This window comes from Cavia porcellus, unplaced genomic scaffold, assembly GCF_034190915.1.
Source record: "Cavia porcellus strain 051 isolate PalLab524CR breed Dunkin Hartley unplaced genomic scaffold, mCavPor4.1 scaffold_25, whole genome shotgun sequence".
NCBI lineage: Eukaryota > Metazoa > Chordata > Mammalia > Rodentia > Caviidae > Cavia > Cavia porcellus.
This window is the reverse complement of record NW_026947508.1, coordinates 34,904,593-34,929,042: the sequence shown is the minus strand read 5'-3', so window position 1 is coordinate 34,929,042 and position 24,450 is coordinate 34,904,593. Positions and strand designations below refer to the sequence as shown.

The 24,450-nt window shown below is 38.2% G+C and overlaps 1 protein-coding gene across 5 annotated transcripts in view; it reads left to right on the top strand.

Annotated features, from left to right (window-relative positions):
• Positions 1 to 24,450, top strand: part of Nfyc (nuclear transcription factor Y subunit gamma) — a 62,971-nt gene that overhangs the window by 773 nt on the left and 37,748 nt on the right. Inside the window, exon 1 of one of the 5 annotated variants that reach the window (XM_063236218.1) lies at positions 8,002 to 8,035. The exons of 3 other annotated variants lie outside the window; for them this stretch is intronic. The gene's annotated coding sequence lies outside the window, so the exon portion shown is untranslated. Of the gene's footprint in view, positions 1 to 8,001; positions 8,036 to 11,960; positions 12,199 to 24,450 lie in introns of those variants that run through there. One more of the 5 variants, XM_004999755.4, reaches the window with a different exon arrangement.

Sequence of the window (24,450 nt, the reverse complement as noted above, 5' to 3'; positions counted from 1 at the left end):
GCAAGCCTTTGGAGACCCAGGCGTGGAAACATCAAAAGCCAAGTTGCTGCCGGAGAGGGTCTTCGAGATCCACGGTTGTTAAAGACTGGAAACGTGACCTTGAAGTCCGTGGTCTTGAGTGCAGCGTATAGAAGTAGGAGCATCAGCTCCCAAGCAATGCAGTCAGATCAGGGATTTAGAAACACTGAAGTTTAGTGGAACCTGGGGAGTCCAGTTGTCGGACTGAGATGTGATGTGAGGGGAAAGTGCCGGGTCTTAGTAAACGGAATGCCGACCGTGAGAGGCACAGCATTAAGCATCATCAGATTCACATGTGAAAAAATCCGATTTTGAAAGCATTTTGGGGAACATTTTCAGAGTTGGGAAATAGGAAAAGTTACAGATTATTTGGTCTTAGGACCATGTTGCCTAGTGTTAAGATGTTTCACATGAAAATTTCCTGCCCTAAGAAGGATGCAGGTTGGTACTGGGATTCCAGTTATAGTTCCCCAAATGTTATATACTTGGCAGTGATTCGTTGAGGAGCTACTGCTACGTTTCCCATTAAGAGAAAACGAGCTAACCAGATTCTGAATTTTGGTTATTTCTTTTTATTTATGCCTAAAAAACACCTTTCCCCATGTGCACTTTTAGTTATTTTTAAAATAAACAGCTCCAAATGAAAATAAACCAGCTCATACCTTCTTGTATCTTAATAACAGTGCGGTTTCACTACTTTCTGGTTCATATTTCAAAAATTATTTTTCTAATGTGAAGTTGTACAGTCAGCTTGTCAGGGGTACATTTCTTTTCATTGAACTATAATAGTTTGAATTGCTTTACATTTGCTCTTCCCAAAGTGATGGCTATGGAAATATTTGCTAAACTTCTGTGTTTTCCTAGTTTGTCTGTGCCTTCCTAATTTGTTCTTTAAATTGTCCTAAAACTTTTAGTATTAGGTAGATGTTACACTTCTGTTTCAGATTTGGTCAGTTTTATATGGATGCAATTACATTTTTAAGAGGAAAGTGAAAAAGAACGAGGAATTGATATTTTGGAACACATTTAATACCACACTCCTATTAGATTGGTATTATTGTTGAAGAAGTTGAAGATGAGGAGATTAGTCTGTCAGGTGTCACTCAGTAAGGATTTAGGCTGGAATTCAAACCCAACTCACCCAGTGCCAAACAAAATTTGTCTGCTACATCATACTATCAACGGAAATCTGATTAGTCAAATTCCCAGGTAGTTATATTTCCAAGTGGACCATCTTACTTTGGGTTTTTGAGTGTTAAACGTATAAATGGAAGAATATGTAAGAATTTGTTGTACTCTTTCTAAGGTGCAGGCGCAGAATTGTCATCAGCTAATTCTCATTTATTGTTAGATATTTTCCATTTGATCAAAACTGACTGATTATGTCAGAGATGATACAAGATATTTTCACTCCCCCCTCCACCTTTGTTTCTTGACATAGGGTCTTGCTGTGTAGTCCAGGTTGTCCTGGAACTCAGTAGGTAGCCCAGGCTGACCTTAGACTCCATGATTTCTCCTGCCTCAGCTTCCCAAGCACTTGGATTGCAGGTGTATGCCCCCATGCCCAACTATATCCTTGTTCTATTTGCAGATAATTATTAAAGGAGGGACTATGCTGCATTTTTTTTTTGTTAAGGTAATTTTGAAATTAACTCTTTTAGTTCAAATGTACTGCTGCTATTAAGAATCTGTAATTCAGCCTCAGAAATTTCATAGTTATTGCCTTTTATTGACTGCTTATATTGTACCAACTGGATATAAATGTATTATATACATTATTCTACATGGTATGCATTATATACTATTACTTTGGTCATTTTGTGTGTGAGGAAACAGGAATTAAACAATTTGTTTACCTGTAGTTCCAGCTACTCAGGAGGCTGAGGTGGGAGGATCTCTTGAGCTGAGAAGTTTAAGACCCACTGGGCAGCATGGTGAGACCATATCTCCAAAGGAAAAAAGAGAAATTTAAGGTCTCATGGCCAATAGAGTCCAGATTCAGATACACATCTATAAATATGTGTGTGTGTGTGTTACTAAGGACTGAACCCAGGACCTCCACCTGAGCTATATCACCAGCCCCCACCTCCTTTTTAAGACAGGGTTTGCTGTGCTGCTGAATTGCTCAGACTGGGCACGAATTTGGGCTGGGATTAAGGGCTTTGGAGTCCTTATTTTAAAATACTGTGTTATCTAGACAACATAGAATATGAGGGAAGAAAAATTACATTTTAGTTTAGGAAGGGATCTTCGGTTCTTTTAGGCATGTTCTTCGTACCGAGGCTCCAAAGAATAAGATGACCTTGGCGTAGTTACTTGGCTTTACAAGGACAGAGCCAAGTCTAACCAAGACCATTGGATTCTGAGACTGGAACTCATTCCAGTGGACAGCGTTGCCTCTCCGTGGAAGCACTGACTTGATGGCTCAGATGACTTTTTTTTTTTTTTTTTTTTTTTTGGGATCTCATTGTGTAATTCAGGATGACCTTGAGTACACTGTGTAGCCCAGGCTAGCCTTGAATTCACAATGACCCTCCTGCCTTAGCCTCCCAAGTGCAGAGAGTACAGGTGTGTGCCACCATACTTGGCTGAGCTGACTGTAGCAGCAAGTTTACACTGTACTTTTTGCAGTGGGAGAAAAATGACAGAGGATATTATTAGGGTCACAAAAGACCATGAGGTTTAGACTAGCCTCAGGCATACAACCTAGGAAGAACATTTCTTAGCTAGCAAGTTGTTCTTTTCTTTTCTTTTTTTTTTTTTTTTTTTTTTTTGTCTTTTTGAGACAGGGTCTCTATGCAGTTCAGGCTGGCCTTGAGCTCACTTTGTAGCCTAGGCTGGTCTCGAACTCGCAATGATCCTCCTGCCTCAGCCTCCCGAGTGCTGGGATTACAGGCATGAGCCACCTCACCTGGCTTGCTATATATATATATATATATTTTTTTTTTTTTTTGCAAGTTGTTCTTTTCCATACTATTTCTTACTCTTAAAGAAAACTGATTATGAGTTGTGTCTTGCTGTCTTTTTGTTACGTTTGTTCACTTTTTCATGCATTCACTTATGACAAGTTAGGAAGGTTGCAGGTCATTTTATTATTTGCCTGGGGAGAATCAAAGCACCCAGCATAAGTCAGTAGATTAATTGTAGGACTAAATGGATTTTAAAAACTTGGATCACAAGTGCCTTTTGGGAGGAGCAGTGACTTTAGAGTGAGGCCTAGAGAGGAATTTTGTTTGGAGTATATTTACTTTCTGTGTGTGCTGGGGGAAGTCCTGTTCAACCTTACTTTCTTCCACCATAATGGTAATAGCACCTATCTTAATGGGTAATTGTGAGAAAGGAATATAATAACGTGGTAAATGCTGGTTGCTGAGTGTCCATTAGTAAACAAACGAGAGTATGCATCATTCCCATTTTGGAACACTGTAAAGCCCATTCTGAGAGCCAGTTAGAACTTACTTGATGAGGAGGCCTTTTGAATTATCTGTTATTATGTACACTGAAGTTTCCCTGTGAGGGAGCAACTGCTTAGTGGCACACACTTGTAATCTGAGTACCTGGGAGGCTGAGACAGGAAGATAGGGAGTTTGAGGACAGCTTGGGCTGCATAGTAAGTTCAAGACCAGCCTGGACTGTATAGCTCAAAAGAAAGAAAGAAAGAAAAGAAAAACCTAATTTATTTGTACTATCGTGGTTTAGGAGCTAGTTTTCAGTGGACCAGTCTCAGGTAGGCCTTAAACTTTTGAATGCACAAGACCATTTGTTTCAGTGAAAAATTGTCTCATAATTGCCCCTTGTGATCTTCAAGTTGTGGGTGGTAGTGATTTGGATAAAATGAAAACTTTTTATGTTTTTCAAAAGCAATGATTATTAAAATCATTTCAAGTGTGGGGAGTTGTATTTTTCACTTTAGCGTTTTCCAATCTGCAGATAGAGTACTTCTCAATTGATTGCATCATTGTATAGTGAGAACTTGCTAGTGAATAGACTTCAGATTTATTTTAGAGAAATGAACTAATGTCTAACCTTTACATTTGAATGTTTATAAAATAGGCTTAAATTACTGGTTCATACTTTCATGTCTAAGTTACAGAAAGTGCCCCATTTAAATGAACACTCCATTTAGTGAGAGCACCCCACCACTCACAGGATGAGCATTTTTTTTGTTTTGTTTTCAGTACTGCAGATCGAACTCATGACCATGTGCTTGCAAGGCAGGAGCTTATGCCGCTCAGCTAAATCCCTAGCCCATGAGCCCTCTGTTTTAAAGCTGACAGTATGTTCTTTTACATATAGGATTCAAGGATTGCTCTATTCTTGAATACATTCATGGGTACAAGCCATAAATAGTGATCCTGAGCATTGTTTCAGTAAGAGAAGGAATGGGCAGACTCATAGGAAATCATTTTAGAATATGACTGTTTTGTGTCATGTCATTGATTTAAATCTATGTGTTGCTGGAGGTTTTCACCATATCTTAGAAGCTGCAAATTTCTTGGTGGCCTGTGTGAGATTATTTGCCCAGTGTTAAGAAAACATAACCCCTCTGCTGGCATGATCTGTCCATTTTGAAGAAAAAAGGATGAAAGTATGTGCCATATAAAGTTGAAGTCTTTGTAATTTTTAGCTATCTTTTTTTTTTTAATATTGGGGATCAAACTTATGACTGCATGCTTGCAAGGCAGGTGCTTATGCCCTGAGCTAAATCCCTGGCCCTTAACTGTCTTAAAATATATTTATAACATAGAATTTGCTCATCATCAAGTGACAAAATTTAAGAAGCAGAGCATGAATAGTTGACAATAATTTGGGAGTATGGTGGTATTTTGTGTCATTTTCACTGTACTAAAAAGGAAAACTACAGAGTGTGTACAACTAGTCATTTTAGAATGTTTTTCAGAATAAAGTTACGTATAATGTGCTTTTCATTCTTGTCTAAAATTTGTAATAGAATAATGGCCAAAGTGAAGTGCATTTCTTTATTATAGAATTATTCAGTCTTTGTGCTTGTGTGCTTTAAGACCCTTCAAAAAGGAGGACATAAAAAAAATTTACAAAATAAAGAAAATTAAAAAAAACAAAAAAAGAAGATATGTTATGCAGTGTTATTTAGACTTCCTTGACCATGGAACCTTATTTGTGAGAACATCTAATAAATATTGCGTGTTTTATCTGATCTGTAGTAGAGTCCATTTGAACAGTTCTGATGTAATTTGAATAAAAATGAATCACTTTGTGTAGGATATGTAGCCCACTAGTAGGAAAGGACTCTTCTGGGAAGATATGTCTCAAAAGTGCTTGGGGATGAATTGGACTTCAAAGTTAATATAATCCAGTTTCCAATCATCATTAACTTCATCATAGTGTTATTTCTACATGTGTTGTACATTGAGCCTTTTTTTTTTTTTAAGTTTCGCTGTATTCCAAGTTGGCTTTGAATTTGCGTCAGTCTTCCTGCCTCAGCCTCCTGAATGCTGGGATTACAAGGGTGCACGCCACACTGGCTTGATTTTATCTTAAATTTACCATTCATCTGCTTTTTAATGTCTCCATTACCCTATTTTCTAGTAACTAGGTTACTCCAGTATCCTATTTTCTGTTATTCCTTCCCCTCTCTTTCTCCTTGTTTTCTTTCTTTCTTTCCTTCCTTCCTTCCTTCCTTCCTTCCTTCCTTCCTTCCTTCCTTCCTTCCTTTCTTCCTTCCTTCCTTTCTTTTTCTCTGGTACTGGGAATTGAACCCAGAGACTGAGCTGCAGCTTTAAAAATTTTTCGTTGAGACAGGATCTAGCTAAGTTATGTAGGCTGGGCTTGAATTCGAGCTTTTCGTGCCTCAGCCTTCTAAAGTGCTGGCATTTCAGGTGTGTACCATCATGCCTGGTTAACCCTGTTAGCTGTCTGGCTTTGCTTTTACCTTTTTGGCTGCGGCCATACCCAAATTACATCTCTTCTAGGACTTCTGTGCTTGACACATGTAGCTTTCTTTGTCTTAGTGGGCCTCTTAGGATTTTAAACCTACCCAGGAAACCCCCTTTGATCAACTTTAAATTTATATGGTGCTTGGGTCCTTCTGTGTCATAGATTTCTCCGTGTTGTGACTCTTCACACATGACACTGATTGTTTTCTTACAATCCTTCATCTCCTTGAGGACAGGAATGGTGTCTTGTTTAGGATCCTGAGCTTAGTTGCCACAGTTGCCTGTGCCTTTCAGTACTTACTGAACAATCCTACTCTCCCAGTGATTCCCAGTTTTGTGAGACATTTGCCAATATAGGAGTCTGGCCATAGCAGGTGGTTACTCAGCAGTGATGAGGAAGGTTTAGGAACTACATCTGTTGAGCTGCAGAGACTAGGTGTTCTTCCTGCTACCCCAGGAGACTGCTCTTTCTCTTCGTGCCTTTACAAGTTGTATCAAGTACTGGTTGAAGCAGACTGTGCCTAGAACCCCGTGCATAGCTTTTGAGTCAGCTGTTGCCACTTTGGATTGCTATGAGTGTGGAAGTAAAGGTCCCTCGGGAGTAATTTTCTGTCCATTGCTCTTAATTTAAGTTTGGATAATATAAAATTTTTTGTTTTTTTTTGTTGGTTTGAGATAAGGTCTCGCTATGTAATCCAGGCTGGCCTGGAGCTTGCTGTGTAGCCCAGTCTCACCTCCAAGTGCTGGTTTTACATGATACACTACCACACTCGGGTCTACATTGCTTTATTCTAATTGTATTTATTGCTCAGTATGTTTCTGGTTTTTCTTCTTCTCCCTTTTTTTTTTTTTTTTTTTTTGGTCTTTTTGAGGCAAGGTTTCACTGTGCATTTCAGGCTGACCTTATACCCGTAGTGATCCTACTGCTTCAGCCTGTTGAGTTCTTGGAATACGGACATGTGCCACCACACCAGCAGTGTTTCTGATTTTTCTTCAGGCCTTCTGTCAGGTTTTTTTTTTTGGTACCGGGATCGAACTCACGACCATGCACTTGCAAGGCAGGCGCTTATGCCACTGAGTTAAATACCCAGCAAGATTGTGTTTTTCAAATCCATTCTGTCAGATTCTTTTGAAAAATGTGTTGACATTTCTTTTTAAAACTTGAGATGAAATAGATCTGGGAAATAGCTTATAGTTGTTTAGGATTAAGTCAAATGCAAAATAGGCGTTAGAAGGTACATTCTGGCAGTCCTTGGTTTTCTTGGGATTTATTTATAATTAATTAATTAATTAATTTTTTGGTGCCAAGAATCAAACTTAGCACCTTGTGCTTGCCAGACACGTGTCTTGCCACTGTGCTATATCCACTACCTGTTTATAATTTAGAAAAAAATTTTGAACCAAAATTTAAACTGGAAAGATTTGACATTAAAACAAAAGTCCAGGCTGTTGCTTCTTTTAAGAATCTGGAGCTCTTGCTGCTGTAGACCTGTGTTCCTGCATGGGCCTTTCCATTGGAGTTGGTAGTGATTTCTCTGCTTTTAAAAAGGACAGTTCCTCTCCAGTTTTCATCAATCTCATTGTTTCCTGTTGTGACTTTATCTTTGTGCTCAGCACTAGGGATGTATATGAATATAGGAAAGCCACGATTGCTGCTGCTTATTCCGCCACTCACTTGTAATTATAGCCGTGTAATCAGGAGGCTGAGGCAGGAAAATCACAAGATCAGAGCCAGCCTAGAGAACTTAGTAAGACCCTGTTTTAAAATAATAATGTTTTAAAAAGTTCTGGGGACAGAGGTCAGTGGTAGAGCAGCTGCTTTAGTATGTGCAAGTCCTTGGATTCATTCCCCAAAACCACCAAAGAGGCATGGAGGGGGGTGGTACAAGGAGGGGAGGAAGAAGAAAAAAGACAGTTACTGTGTTCAAAAAGTCTTTTTCTGGAAATGGAGATGTATTTGAATTATATGTGTTAGACCTAGATAGATATTAATTGAACTCATAGTCCAGGTAGTATACTGAATGCTTTTCCTTTTCTCAATACAGATCTCTCTGGGCCGGGGATTTAGCTCAGCGGCATAAGCACCTGCTGCCAAGTGTGAGGTCGTGAGTTCAATCCCCCGTTCTAAAAACAAAACAAAACAAAACCAGTATTTTTGTGAACTAGTGTAATTTTTTCATTTTACATATGAAGAAATGAGCTCCAGAATGATTAAGTAATAGGCCAGGAATATACAGGCGGCTATGGTTCAGAAATCAGCCATCTCAGAAATCAGTACCAGTTTTCACCCTGCCTTGTTTCAGAGCATTGAAGCTTGAACTATGTAACCAGTTATTTTTCTCTCATAGTGATTTAAGTTTTTAGGGTGAGAAAAGCTAATTGTCAGGTGGAGAGGGCTACTGAGATCCTTGGCCAGGAAAGAATGGGAATTGCAGTTTCAGAGATTGCATGAGGTTCTTGGTCCACAGTAAAGACAGACTAAACTAGTGAGTGAGTGGGTCAGGCTACCGAATGGAGACCCAAAGACAGTTTAAGTTTTCTTTCCACTGTGACTTCAGTTCTACAAAGGTGACTGTTGATGACAAATAGGAGATGAAATGTTTTTCTTGTACACTGGCAAGCACTAATTAAAAAGTATGCCAAAGGACTGTGCACAGTATCGGGGGACATGATTGGTTTAATTGCTACATCAAAAGCAGAGTTGAAGGGCAGACTTTCAGAACAAAACTAGTCCTCAGTTTAGATTGGTGGTGAAAGGTATAGATTTCCGGCATAAAAACTTGAGTTTTTAGTGGCAGCTAGGAGTCCTCCTCTGTGGCCCTTTATTGCTAAGGACTTGCTTGCTGCAGATTTGCAGGATACACTGAGGATAGAAGATACACAGTAGCTTAGAGCCTACACAGGTCTTGTCCTCTCTGCACCTTAGCTTCACTGTAAAGTGAAGCAGGATTGGTTTACTTTTAGCACTGTATTTTTTTTTAGTGTTTATTGAAGCACTGTACAATATGTTTTACATATATTAGCTCACTTAATCCTTACAGTACATCCATAATATAGATGATGATGATAATTGTATATGTGATAATATGGACAAACTGAGGCTTGGACTTAGCACAGTGTCATACAGTTAGTTGATCAGTGGAGGAGCCAGAATTTGCACGTAGCTCTGCCTGACACATGCTTAATACTGACAATAGTTAATACTGAAACTGTGAACATATTCCCTGCCCCACCCCCCAGCTTCTTTTCTTTTGTGCAGCTGACTTGGCCCTCAGAGTTGTGGGGATAAGAGTGGTTCTAGTACACCTTCTCTCCACAGCCTGGGAATAGCTAGTCAGAGTCTGTGAACTAAGCTTTCATGAACAACATTACACCTGCAACTCAGTAGCTTCACGAACTGCCTTGTAGCATTCTGTTGGCATCAGCAGACTGTTCTTTGAATGTCAGTAAAATTGCCTCACATTCTGTTAATATGGTGTGTGTGTGTGTGTGTGTGTAGTTGTTAATGGTTTAGTTGTTTCAAGTCCTCATAAATGTGGTTAATTACTGGCTCAGCTAATAATTTATTAATAACATCTGCATGATTTAAAGGACGCTGTTTTGTCAGGTACTTAGCTAGGTCTCTAATGGACGAATGAAATATAACAGTCAGATTTCTAGTTTTTAAATTAGTAAAGTTGGATAATGCTTTATACCATAGATACATATGTAGCACCTCAGAATTTCCTTAGATGTGCTGTGAAGTGCTGATGTCTTGGTAAACTGCATGGTACAGTGGAAAAAGCACAGTTCTAGTTAGGACCTGAGTGTACAGCTAGATGCGATTAAGAGCAGGTTAACTTCATTTTCAGACCCTTCTTTTTTGTCATGTATAAAAGGGAGTTGTAATGAGAATTAGAGAAGTAAAGTCTATAATGTACCTTGAGATTAATTGGCATTCAGAAATGACTTCATTTCATTGTGAGAAATGACCATAGTGTGTATGGAAAAGTAATGCAGCACAGTGATAGGACGGGCCATGCCGCATCTATGCACATGCCAAGGGTGAGTGCTTCTGTGGGGTCAGACCAGGAATTTCTAGTAAAGATCTCATCTACCTGGCAGAACAACCGTGTGAGTCCTAGGATACTTAGCTTTCATAGGAGGAAGCAGTTAAGGAGATTATTAAATGTTTCAAGTAATATGGAGATGTTTCTATTTGAGTATTTTATAAAAAGAAACAAAAGCAAGACGCATTAATGAATTTTTACCATATTGTGAGCCTTCTCTTAAAACCTAAGTATAGACCCCTAAATCTGTAAGCACATCTGTGAGCACCATTGGTGAACTTCAGTACCTAGGATATCTTTAGCTGCCACAGCAGGTAAAAATACACTTAATATCCCTCCAGAGATCAGCCCTGCTGTTTATTCCTGATAATGTGGTAGAAAAAAGTTTATCTTCTGTGATATCAAAACTGTGTCACTTTAAAAGCTAATCAGCAACATTTTGTAACTGACCTAAATTAATGAGCTAATCAAACTACCATAATGTGCTTATTTCATTCACTTTTTTTGTGAGACAGGGTCTCACTAGATGGTTCAACCTGGCCTTAAACTTGCACCAATCCTTTTTGCTTCAGCTTCCCAAGTTTTGGAATTACAGGTTTGTGCCTTCATGCCCAGCTATTATGTGCTTGATATATTGTTTTGTTTCGTTTTTTTGGTGCTGGGGATTGAACTCATAACCTGGTACTTACCAGGCAAGTGTTTTAGCTGGGGAGCTAAATCTCTGGCTCACTATTATGTGCTTTTAACACTGTATTTACTGATGTTCTATCTTCTTTATCAGTGCCCCTCCCCTGAATTCTCATTATATTTTCTTGAGTTCCTGATAGACTTTTATTTTATTTCTGAGACTGGGAGTTGAATGCAGGACCTGAAATGTGCTAGATAAGTACTCTAGCACTGGACTATGTCACCAACCCCTTTTTAATTTATTTTGCGTGTTTTTTTAAAAAATAGAACCTTAGTATGTAACCCAGGCTGACACTGAATTTTGCAGTCCTCCTGCATTAGCCTCTTTAGTACTGGGATTACACACATGTGGCACAATGCTTGACCCCTTTTTAGTATGAGGTAGTGCCTCTAAATTGCTAGGCTGGATTTGAGTTTGTGATTAACCCCTCCCCACTAGGTGGAATTATAGGTGTGTACCACGGTGCCTGGTTTGGTAGACTGTTTTGAAATGCTACTGCTCCTACCACTAGCCTTCTGCATTAAATTGAATTTCCCTATTTACTTTGTGTTTGGAATGAACTGTTTTGTACTCATTGTAATCTGTGCTTTTAAAGTTACCATGAAGTAGTGACAGATGCCTTTTAGAATACTGCAACTATCCTGCTTGCATCAGTATTACTCTTCATTATCAGTGAAGGTGCTGTTTTCTCTTTGGATTAGCCCTACCAAGTTTTCTTTTTCTTCTGAGGGTGCTCAACAGAAAATTAAGGTTAATTAGTCATAATTTTCCAACCTTGTGCTTATCTGGCTAACTGTCATAGGATACAGTAGCATTCTCTTACAGACATCATCAATGACCAATCAGAAACAGTTAAATTATCTTAAAATTTTTAAATGGAACTCTGACAGCCAATAAGAAATCCTTTGGGTGGGAACTATAACAACCCTTTAAAAATTTTTTTTTTTAAGAATTCTAAATTTGCAGCACCGTATTTTAGAAGCACATGAGACCCTAGTACATTTGCTGTGTATGTTTTCTGAGCATTTCCAGTTCTTAAGTTCCTGGTAGTTTGAAGTATGAGTCTTGACCCCTGTTCTGCTTCTCAAGGTAACTTTAAAACAGGAAGTGTACAAAAGAGGTAACTGATGACGTGAACAGCCAATCATGGCTTTGTGTTCTTAGCTGATAAAGCAGCTCAGCCAATGGAACTGCTTTGGAGGCAAGGTTTGGTGTCAAATAGCAGGCTAGATTGAATGCCTTTGACTGTTAAAGTGGAAGGAGGCTGGAGGGCTTCATTGGAGCCTCGGAGTTTTTCACTGAGGCAGGGGTCAGCTGAAAGACAAAGAAAAATGGCGAATAGTTTGTTGGGGGGTGGGGGGACAGCTGTTCGGGTTTTCACTGGAGTGGACATTCCAGACTCAGGTTTCTGCATCTCCTGCTGCTTTTGTTTCCTCCGTCCTTTTTGGGGGGGAGGGATAGGAGTGACTTAAATTCTCCCTGTCCGAGGAGACATAAATAACTACATGTAAAATTAATGCAGTTCCCGGTAAGTTTAATTCTTTGTTTTGTGTTGAAATGATAGAAACTGTTTAGCTTCCAGAGAGTGTAGACAAGTTGCACTGTTTCAGAAAATGGCCACTTTACATTCCATGCATACCTTTTGGTACACCTAGAATACCTTGGTCTGTTTAGATTTTGCATGGCCTTCAGCTAGGATTTCTTTTCCTAGTTGAGTATCGACAAGATCAGATACAAGAAGGGCTAATCGTTTTTCAGAGGCACACAGAAGCAAAGTACTTTCTCTTTGCATTGGGTAAACTTAACTGTTTTCCAAATAATTTTCCTTTGTTCAAGTGCACTGAACCTTTCCTATAGATTCTATCTGAGTTGTTTAAGAGTTCTGCGATTTCCTTGCACTTTGTTGACATCTTGTGTTTTGAGAGATAGAAACCACACTATTACTATTTGAAATTTGTGTGAAAATAGGATTTGCACTGATGCAAGTTCTATGGTCAGGGCCCACATGCCAGTGTAAAATTTTCCCATAACTTTTGCTCTACCTGTCTGCCTCTAGATTCTAATGAATATTGATTTAATAGCAATCTTTATTTTAAAATGTACATTTTAGCTTAGAATGCTGGCTAGAAGTATACTTGTCCAGTTTTACTGGCAGTGATAAGAGCAAATCTTTTTCTACCAATTTCAAACATTGTCAGGTGTTGATTTGATTTTTTAAAAATAATCTGAGCAATATGCTTTACATTTTCAATATGAAATGTTTAAAATCTTAATTTATGTGTAGTTTGTAAATAGGAAGGTTGAGTGCAGACACTGTGTCTTTTGCCCTTGATGTATTCCTCCCTCTTTAGGTAAATGAAGCTAACGTAGGTTGCTGATCATTGACAACCAGTTCTTGTGAATAGTGAAATCTTCAATCTCATGTACGAAGATCTGTAATACACCCAGTTTTAAAAAGGAGTTCTTTGTTTTCTTTTTATTTGCAAATATGGAATGAAGGTCATTTGAACATTTCTGCAGCAGACTCGTGTAGAGCAGTGAGCCAGCAGCACTGTATCTCTGGTTAGAGAAAAGGCGCAGGCCCTATTAAAGGAGAAGTTTGGAGGCTGTTGATTTGGCTTCCCTAGCTTCTTGAGTAAAGGATTTTACCTGAGAGGAACTCTAGTGATTTAGATTTTGGTCTTTTAGAGTTAGCTATGATAGTTAACAGTTAAAGTTCCTGGATACAGGCCTCTGTCATTGCTTAGAAAAGTGACCTTGAAAAACTGCCGAGGAGTTGAAAGATTGAAGGACAGAGTTTGTTTGTACAGATTTGGACTGAAAAGCTGTTTAAGATGAAAAGAGACTTTACTTCTGATGTTCAAGTCCAGTGGTTAGTAGGAATCTGTAACAGATTCAAACTGAGAGTTTTTAAGCAATAAGACAATAGTGCTGCATTCATTCTCTCTCCCACTCGACTTTGTTCCCTCCCCCCAGCAAAAAATTCTAAATCCTTCTGGTATGATAGTTGATTGAATTGCCTAACAGATTCAGAATTCCTTGCACGCTACCTTGTCTTCTTTGTAATCTCTAAAGGGTTCTTAGTGAAGAATGGTATTTCAGGAGTTCAGTGTAGTTGTATTTGTGAAACTCCTTTTGGGAGATAGGAATACTTAGTGGCAAGAAAATACTCACTTTGGGAATAAAAAAACACTAAGAGAAAGGAGTATGTGTTAAGTATTACATGAGGGCTATTCTAATTTAAATTTACATTTACAGCTACTGGTTTATGTTACAAGTTGCTCCAGGTTTTAGAAATAATTTAAGAAACAGTTGTAGATACTGAAATACCCCATTGACTCTTGGAGGATCTGTGGAATAGGGCAGTGAAGGTGGGATACAGATGAGGCTGAAATAAAAGCTCAATAAACTTAAGAAACGTGTGGATTTAGCTATTTAAATATCTAACTTAGGTTGCTCACCTTTTTAGAGTAATGGGCATTAGAGAATCTGACCACTGCCTGGAAGAATGTGCATGGCATGCCTGTGCAAAACCTCTGTTAAGTTATTTTTCGGTGTATGTTGAATGACATTTATATGATTTCCTCATTTAATACTCTAGACAGGTAAATATTTTCCAGAAAAGTTGAAGAAAACTTTATTTCCAGAAAAAACAAAGGTCTGCTAGTGCTTAACCGTAAACTGTGTGTTGGAGGGGGAAGTATATAGATGAGGTTTAGGAGGGCTGAGATTTGGATTTTTTTTTTACTCTGGTAATATTTTGAGGCAGCACAGTACAAACCATTTAAAGTTAAGAGGGTTCAGTTCTCACTCAGCTCTCACCAGCTTTGTAGTCCTGGGCAAGACCTTTAGTATCAGCTTCTTCACATTTAAAATGGGCCTCAAAATAGCATTTTGCATTGAGTCTTGAGTGATACCATGTATGTCAAAGTACTGATTATGAACTGTTGTGTATTAACTGCTATTCACCCAAGCGGGAGATTGTTTATGTAGCTAGTAGCATTGAAGAAAAAATACCAATATTTTAGTGTATTTGCAAAGTAAGTTTGTTTAAACGTGACACACATGCCTTCACCTGCATGTTTCTATATATGTTGATAGGACCAATCTGCTTAATGCACACTTTGAGACCATCATACTTTGATCCATCAAGAGTACTATGAAAGAATATTAACCCTGTGTCAAAAATTAAGGGCCTCAGAATAAAATGAAGTGGAATCTGCTTTTTTTTTTTTTTTTTTTTGAGACAGAGTCTTGCTTTGTAGTTCAAGCTAGCCTCAAACTTGTGGCAGTCCTCCTCCCTCAGCATCTGGACTGCCAGGATTACAGGCATACTACCCAACTGGAATGCTGTTTTTTAAAACAGCCTTGGATTTAGAAACCTCTCATAAGGAAAACTGGAAGCCTGTTCTGATCGGATCCTGAGATTTGCACTATAATGCAGATTAGTTGTAATGGTTGCCCATGTTTACCAGCAGAGGTTACATTTTTAGTTTGTGCACCAAATATTTATAAAGTAAACTAAAGCCTTTTGTTTGTTTGTTTACTTGTGGTCATATGATCTCTGTCACTGTTCCAGGTTTGGGAGGCAGTTACAACTTGCAGAGTGGCAGCAACCAAGTAAATATTGGAATGAATACTAAAACATTGGTCTTATTAACATCTAAGCAGTAGCATAAAATACACACAGTTGATTGTTACTGTGAGATGCTTTTTAATAAATGTAAATGATGGAAACCCCTGCATGCACACTGTTTTACATGCCTATAGTTATATTTTTAGGGGACTCTCCCCATATTTTGTGATCTGTTTGATTCTCTGTCCCATGATGTCACTTCTTAGGCATGGTCAGTCAATATTGATGTGCCTCCCTTTTTTTTTTCCTTCGATTTTGTACTAGGGATCAAATTCATGACCTTGTGCATGCCAGGCAAAGTGTGCATTAAGCAGGTTCTTGCACTGCTGAGCTAAATCCTCAGCCCTGTGCCTTCTTTCTCTGGTGGTTTTTTTGTTTGTTTATTTGTTTGTTTTTTGTTTTGGTATTGAGAATTGAATTCATGACCTCACACTTACCAGGCAAGTGCTTGAGCCAACTGAGCTAAATCCCCGGCCCTCTTTTCTATGTTATTGTCACCAAGTAAAATTTGTGTTCAGGTAACGTAATTCAGCACCAAATATTACAATGAGTTGTTTGTTCCTAAAACAAGATGAGGTCTTCTGATTAGCTGAATGTGATGGTGTATACCTGTTATCACAACTTCTAGAGAGGCTGAAGCAGGAGAATATCAAATTGAAGCCCAACCTGGATAATTTAGTAAAACCCTGCTTTAATATTTAAAATGTAGAAAGAACCGGGGGGAAGGTAGCTCAGTGATACAGCATTCTTGCGTTCCATCCCTAGTATTGCCAGAAAAAAAAAAAAGGCAAAAAAGAAAAAAGTGAGAGAGATTCTATATTCTTGGAGAGGGGAAAGATGGAGCTTCAGTAACCCAAAAAACATTGTGGGTGGGCAGGATACTGGGGATTGAACTCGGGGAGCATTGAACAATATTGCCAGTTTCTATTTTATTTATTTTTCCTTTTTTTATTTCAAGAGAATCTTGCTAAATTGCTTGGGTTGGCCTCTTTAATTTGTCATCCTTTTGCCTTGCCTCCAGAGTAGCTAGAATTACAAGTTTGTACTGCTGAACCCTACCCCCAAAATTCTCCTGTTTTACCCTCAGTACTGAGGCTGGACCCAGAACTTTTGCACTTAGCTACATTCCCCAACCCTTTTTTAAATTTTATATTTTGAGCCTCTTAGTTGTCCAGGTTAGACTCAAACTTGTGATCCTTTGGCCTCAGCCTCCCAGAGTGCTGGAATTACAGGAATGCACCACCATATGTATCCTTTAAACAGTGTTTTTGAAGCTGCTCCTGGTTGCCTTCATAAATCAAATTATTTTTGCCCATCCCTATTTGATTTCCTGTCCTAATAAATCTCTTCCTTTTAGACATAGTATTTATGCATATAGATATTGAAAACTGTTAAGTTAGGCTCATAGGAATCACTTAAGGAATGTAAATCCCTTCTCATAAAGTAGAGAAGTTGAGGTCCTAAAAGATTAGATGTCCTAGCTGTGCGTGGTAGCACATGCTAGTAATCCTAGCACTTAGGAGGCTGAGGGAGGAGGATCATTGTGAGTTTGAGACCAGCCTGGGTTACAAAGTGAGCTCAATCCTGAGCTGCATGGCGGGACCCTGTCTCAAAAAAAAAAAAAAAAAAAAAAAAAGTTAGATGCCCTTCTTAGTAATGACTGGTCTAAAGAGAAGAGATTTGATTTCATTCAATTCATTGCATGCCACTTTTATTCCTGTGAGTTTTTACTTTCTATCTTTCGTGCTTTTCTTCTATTCAGTCCCTCTATACAGGTTTTCTGTTTGGATACAGAAGGAACAGAGAGAAAATAAGGCCATGTTAGAGGTCCATCAATCTCCACATGGAGCCTGTGGGTTAGAAAGTCTGTTGTGGCAGTGGACTTAGCTCCCCATTTGGGATCCAAAGATCTCTTGCTTCAGCCAATTGCTTATTCAGAAAATGGAGGATCAGCCAGGAAGCTAGTGGTGCCCACCTGACTGAGATGTCCCTGTGAGCTGGGTTACTTTTATGTCTTACATGGAAGGAAACTAAGAGATAGAAACAAAACATCTGCATGCTGGTTAGTGTTTTTTACTTTTCTAATTAGTGATGCTTCAAGGGCTTAGTTATTTAAGTGAGTGCTTAATCTAACCTCTAATTAATAAAACAAAGATTCCAGTGTCCTTTTAAGTATTCGTGATGATTAAAATAAGAATCATTGTCTCCCAGTGTAGTTGGGAGTAATCATTGTACTCCAAAAATATTTTAACTATGCCAGTTGTAGATTTTTCCACCAGTAGAGTAGTATATATATTTCTGTATATATCATGTATGTTTGAGTAGTCAGGCTTTTTGTTATTTTGCATATGTCTGGTAGACCATGATTTTTTTGAAAATTTTTAAAATTTTTCTTGTCATCTTCATATATTTGAACAAAAGTTGTGGCTTTTTGAAAGAATGAGAAATTCCACTGAAATTATAATTTATATAATATTTAAGACCTGAAATGTACTATGATGAAAATTAGACACAGCTAGTTGATATATACATTACACGTAAGTTTAGATGTGCTACGTCTGTTATCTGCCCCGCCTTTAAATTTTGGACAGGTCTTGCCGAGTTGCCCAGGCTGGGCTGTAACTCTGTGATCCTTGTCTTAGCCTCTTGGAATGCTGGGATTATAGGCATGTACCACCAGTATGTTCACTTAGTGTTCTTTTTAATCTGTTCTTTTTGCCGCCTCAATATTGGACCCTGCTCTTCAGGACTTAGTCACATTTTGTGTTATAACCCTTATCTTCCTAGCTCTCCCAGCCACACCCAACATCCAAGCCCACTATTCAGTAATTATTTTCCTGCTCAGAGTATTATAAATGAAATCCCAATTTGACATCCTAACAGTGAAGAAATGAAGGTAAAGAAAAAACTAAAGAAAAAAATACCCTGAATGTTTAACTTTAAACTGGCATAACATAGTCTGTGACCTTGTATTCCTTTCTTCAAAGGAAAAAAGACTAGAAATAACACCACAACTAGCTATAGTGCTGATTCACTTGTTTATCCTTTTTTTTCTTGGAAGGAGTGTTGTTCTGATCCATATGTCTCATTTCAGTTATGTAGAAAACTGAAGGGAAGATCTGCTTCTATCTACAAATGTCTAGAAAGAATTATTTTTCTTTTATCTGAGCTTTATAGTTTTTATCTTTGAAGAAATCTTAAATTTGGATGCTTTGTACTTCCTTCTACCAGTTTACTGTGCATGCTTGTCTTTTTTGTGGAAATGTTAAAAATCTGTACCTGGGAGCTGGGGTTTAGCTCAGTGGCATAAGCGCCTCCCTTGTAAGTGATACAGTTGTGAGTTCGATCCCCAGTACCAAAAAAAAAAAAAAAAAAGAGAAAGAAAGAAAAAATCTATACCTGCAAAATTTTACTCAGGATTTAACAATGAGATGACAAGGTATAGCGTGGCATGTATTAGAAACTGATGGAGAAAGTACAAGTAATGTATACAGAATTCAGGGGAGGAGAAACCTTGTGTTAGGAATGAAAGAAGGCATTTAACTGGGTTTTGGTCTTAGGGTTGTAGGAACAGATATACTCCCGACATGCAGAACAGTGATCAAAGCTGTGCCGTGAGTCACCTAGTGCAGTTGAGGCAGGTGCAGTTTTACACGCCTGCACACCCCGCACTCCAGGAGACCAAGGCAGGAGGGTTACAAGTTCAGCTTGGGTAACTAAACAACTTCTTCTGAAGATAAAAAGTTTTTAAAGGGCTGGGGATGAAGAAATGGGACACAGTGTGAGGGCTCTGAATTCAATCCCCAGTACTGTTCTTTGTTTGTTTGTTTTTAATAAAAGTGCATCTTGGATTAAAAAGAGCCATAAATGGGCCACTTTGCTTTGAGTTAAGGACAGAAAGGTGTGATAGCTGGGTATGGTGGTATAGGACTATTTCAGAACTCAAAAGGCACAGTGCAAGTTTGAGGCCAGCCTGAACTACATAGCAAGACCTTGTCTCAAAAAAAGAAAAGAAAAGAAAAGAAAAAAAGGAATGATAATAGAAAAAAGTCTTGAAGTTGGAATCACCTGGTGGGGAACCTTAACTACCAGGCTAAGAACTGTGAAAACGGTTTAATTGACATTGGTGACCATGGAAGATTTACAGTAGTAGATTGGTGTGGCTTTTTCAGAGCTCTGCTTTTTGCAAGATTGCATATCTTTATGGGGAATGAATTTGAATAGGGTCTGGAAGTCCCTAGAAACTGTGAACAATACAGTTACAGTCAGTTCACATACTTACCATACTTCACAACCTTTACAGGATTGTGGGAAGCTTACAATAAGTAGTAATGTAAAGGATTTAAAACTGGACCTGACACACAGTAATTGCTAAATGGTATTAGTAGTTACCATCATCATCTTTATTATTACATGGAGGTGATGAGGTCCTGGACAGAGATAGTGGCAGTATGGAGAAAGGTCAGGAGGTGGATACTGTTGGAGAGTTCTTACAGAATTTAGCAGTTGATTAGAATTGGGGGACAGAGGAGGAAGGAGTCAGACGGCGATGAAGCCTGTGTCAGTGGTAGATAGAAAAAGAAAAATTATAAGGAGCAGGTTTCAGGAAAGAAGATAGATTTGAGTTTGGGTACAGGGAATTTCAGTTGTGAATAGCTTTCCAGTTGGAGATGTCCAGCAGACAGTTTGTGCATTCAGTACTGGAGCTTGGGAGAAGTATCAAAGTTGGTTAGACATATTCGGAATTGAAACTCGTGGAGATTCTAGCTGAACTGAGAGGCTAGGTAGGAAAGAATGAGGAAGAAGATGGACAGATGAAAAAACTTCATGTGAAAGGTGGAAGCAGAAAGATTGGACGTTCAAGTTGAAAAACTCAGAAACAAGCACCTAAATTTTGTTTTTTTAATTGCACACTCCTGATTATCTGAGTGGGCAGTTTCCATGTGGAAATAGTATTCTTTACTCTTTGTTCATTTTTATTAGTTTAGTTAAAACTAGAAAAAGTATATGTCTTCTTGTCTAGGTATGCGCAAGATAAAGGTGTTATTTTTAGCCCACAATGTCTTCAGAACAGTTACAATACTATGCATAATAGTCTTGAGTGAGGGTATCAGTATCAACTCACAGGCTGACTATGCAAGAAAAATATTAATTTTTTTTCTCTGTAGTTTGACATGTAAAGGCTTAGAGATGCTGCCTTAGAATGTAGTGGCTTTCACTTGCTATGAAGACATACAGCTTGAGATCTTCCTCAGTTCCTCCATACCTCTACCCCAGTTCAAAGCCTAGATTTTTGAGTTACTTTGGACTTAGTCTTACTCATGTTAGCTTTGTGAAGTCTGACACAGTATCCTTTGTGAAGCCAACCAAAAATACATGTATAGCAATTAAGCAGTGTTTGCTTAACGAGTAATTTGTAGCCACATGATCATGATAATGCCGGTGAACAGCACACACATTTAGTTATTAGGAGTGTGACCAATCTCATTTATAGGATTTAGCAAAATTTTTCACTATAAGGCACTATATTTAGTTTCTAGGCTAAGTATATTATCCTCAATCTAACATAAAGGCAGTAAGAAACTTCTCATTAGGGGTTGGAGATTTAGCTCAGTGGCATAAGCGCCTGGCTGGCAAACACAAGGTCACAAGTTCAATTCCCAGTATTCCCCCCAAATGAAACTTCTCATTAGAGAAATAGTGGTAAATTTTAGTCATTTCACTGGTTTATTTATATCATGAACCCCATGATTATTTTTCTCTGGGTAATTAGTGGCCAAATGCCCATATAGCTACCCTTGAAGATAGTTAAACTAAGTAATAGTATATGAAGCATGATACTTCATAGTTAATGTTAAGTGATTTATACTCATTCTCTTACTTGGTACCTATTTAATATGGGTAGAGTGGAAGATGATCATCCCATTTTGTAGATGAGAGTCAAAGCAGAGCCCTAAGGATGCAAGCCTATTCTACATGAGAAAACAATCCATAACGCTTCGTATGTTTTATGGGACTAATTCCTCTCATTTTCTCTTTTTCCGTGCTTGCTTCTCCACCAAAAGGCATACTTAAAAAAAAAAAAGAATTTCGCCAGAATTCTCAATGTTGTCCAAAAAAGGTGACTATATATGGAATGTGGTGGAGCACGTCAGCAGTGCTGCTACTACTTGAGGAGGCTGAGACAGGAAGGTCACAAGTTCAGTTTTCACAGCTTAGGCAGTTCAACAAGACCTTGTCTCAGAATTAAAAATTTAAAAAAAGACCAGGGAAGTATCTCAAATCAAAGCCCTGGGTTTAATATCCCCTACCCCCAAGTTACTACAGCCATTTTCAGAACAAAGCGTTCTATAAGTATTGAGCATTACCAGTGTTTTGGAGATCACATTTTGTGAATTATAAATTCACTAAGGTCAAATAGTAGTTAAAAGACTTTTCCAGAATAGGTACATAGACATGTTAGGAGTTCTGTGATGTTTGTTAGCTATGTGTGTGCATACTTTGCGGTGTATATTGAACAGCTCCCAGTTTTGGGTTTCTGATTTGAACCACATGGATTAGTACTTTTAGATGAGTCGTGGTATTGTTACTTTAAAATTTCGTAGTTGTGATTTATAGCCCTTGTTTTACCCCAAGTGAGATAGTTAAGACAAAGGAATTCTGGTGTCTTGGAATGATGACTGGGTAATTAAAATAACATTGTCACTGTGTTCATGATATAGCAGAAACTATAATTTTGAAACACTGCATAGAATTTAGCCAGATGATTGATTCCTCCTCTAAGTGTCAGCTATGGAAACTTCTCCAACAAGGGGATTGGTCTAAGACTGATCAGAACTACAGTGAAAGTTCACCAGGCCCCTGGAAAGTGAACTGACCCTGCACAGCTTTTCTCTCCTTTATTGGTTGGGAACCATGATACAATCCCACTACTTAGAGTAAACTGAAATTTAACAAGCTTGGAAATTGAAAGCTTACTTGAAATGCGTAAGAATCTGGCATCTGGGAATTTTGGAGTATCTTTTTTTTTTTTTTTTTTTTTTTTTTTTTTTTTTTTTTTTTTTAAGGAGAATGATCAGGAAAATTAAAGTTTGACAGATTTATAGGTTCTTGAGTTTTTGATCCTCTGTTGAGCTGGCAGTTCTAAAGTAGAAGGGGAACATTAAGTATAAGAACACAGAATTGAGAATCAGGGAACATGGATTCTATTTCAAACTCTGGCATATGCTTGTCCTATGGCCTTAGCCAAGTTCTTCAGTTTATCTGCATGAAGTATCTGTCAGATGAGATTTGTCCCTATGATGTCTTATGTGTTTGTGAGGGGAAAAAAATGAGACAACGTTAAGGTACTTTAAAACAAGTAAACTATGTGCAGTTGTCAAGTATGTTAAGGAATAGAACAGTCATCTCAGTTGCTTTGTACTCTTGAAGTGGTCTTGACATTTTCAATTGCTGACAGCTGTCTACATGGAAGTGGAAGATTTAGGGTTTGGTTGGTTGAGAGGATCTGTGCTTTTCTGTCGGTTTTTCCCTCTCAAATTTCACCCCCCACACACACGCCAAGCATTTAAATCAATGATAAAAGACTAAGCAGAGAGTAGATTTCAGTGTTTTGTGAGTCAGCAGACTCTATACAGCCAAATCAATACAGCTAATCTCATATTGATATTTTTACAACACCCTCAAGTTTTTAATTGAGATTTCTCTGCCTTCCCACAGTTTTTAGACTGATTATCCAGCAAATCTTCTATTTTCCAATGAAGCGTATGATTAAGTAATTGTCCACATTTATGTTTCATTTTCTAAAGTAGAACAGGTTTCTCTCCATCGTCACCCTTTGACTCTTACATTGGATTATTGCAAGATTATTATACAACACAAGCACTAAAGGAATGGCCCTGTGTAAAAATTTCAAAAAGACTCAAATGGGACCAGTGATACTTGAATTCTTAAGGTAGTTCTTGAGCTATTTGTGTTTGATCATTCAATACATGTGTGTTGAATCCCTACCATGTTTAAGGCATATTTGTGTTAAGAGTGTGCCAGAAACAAAGGACAGTTGTAAGGACTGGGGAGAGAATAAGAATGTGGAAATTTTAGGCTTAATAATATGCAATAATAATAATAATAATAATATGCCACGCAAACCAGTCTGAAAATGCTAGTAATAGAAATAGATTTGATTGTATGCTGGAATGATTTCTTGGGGAAAAAAATTAAGTTACAAATTAGTGAATATAAGTATGTATTTAATTTTCAGTTTTTACCATAAAGGCAAGCTTTTTGCTAATGGTATTCCCTTAAACCCTGTAGACACTGGTTGTAATCCATGAGATAGTCTCAAAAGTTCATGCTTTCCAGAATATGTTTCCTTTGATGGAACTAGCCAGAGCTCTCTTTAGAGAAGAAAATCTTTTTTTTGGTGGGGGAGGGCGGGAAATAGGACCAGGTAAGATAGGGAGCTGCCCTACACTCCCAGGTTTCAGCTCCCTTCACAAGACAAAACAGCCCTGTACTTCTTGTTTACAGACAGAGGCATGTTCTAAGAATTTAAATGTTTTTAGGTTAGTCTGCAGGGAAAACCTATGTATCTACTGATCATTAACATTCCCAGGGGTTTAGATTTGTATCATTCTTAGTCATTTTGAGCTTTAGTATTTTAATTATTTGAAACTACAACATTTATTATAAATATAGTGGCTGACAGCTTTTGAAATTATTTTACACTTATAAAAGATGGGACGATCTATATTTAAACATATATTTCCATTTACCTGAAAATTTGTTTTTGTTATTTTGGGTGGGGGAGTGGAGTGGGGTTTGAGACAGGGTCTCACTATGTAGTTCAGACTGGCCTCGAACTTGTGTGATCCTCCTGCATCAGCCTTCTGAGTGTTGAGATTGTAAGTGTGTGCCACCACGTCCTGCTAAGAGGGCTTTTAAAGGAAACAGTAAAAACTAATCTAAATGAGAGAAAAAGCTCACTAGACAGATCATTTAATATAATACCTAAAAGAAGCTGTCCTTTGGCTTACTCCTGCACTGGGACTGTTCATGTCCAGAAAAGGTGTCTTGTCCAGTTCTGAACAGTGATATAATACCATCTGCCACTTGTAGGAAGCACAGTGGTTTTGTGTGTGTGGT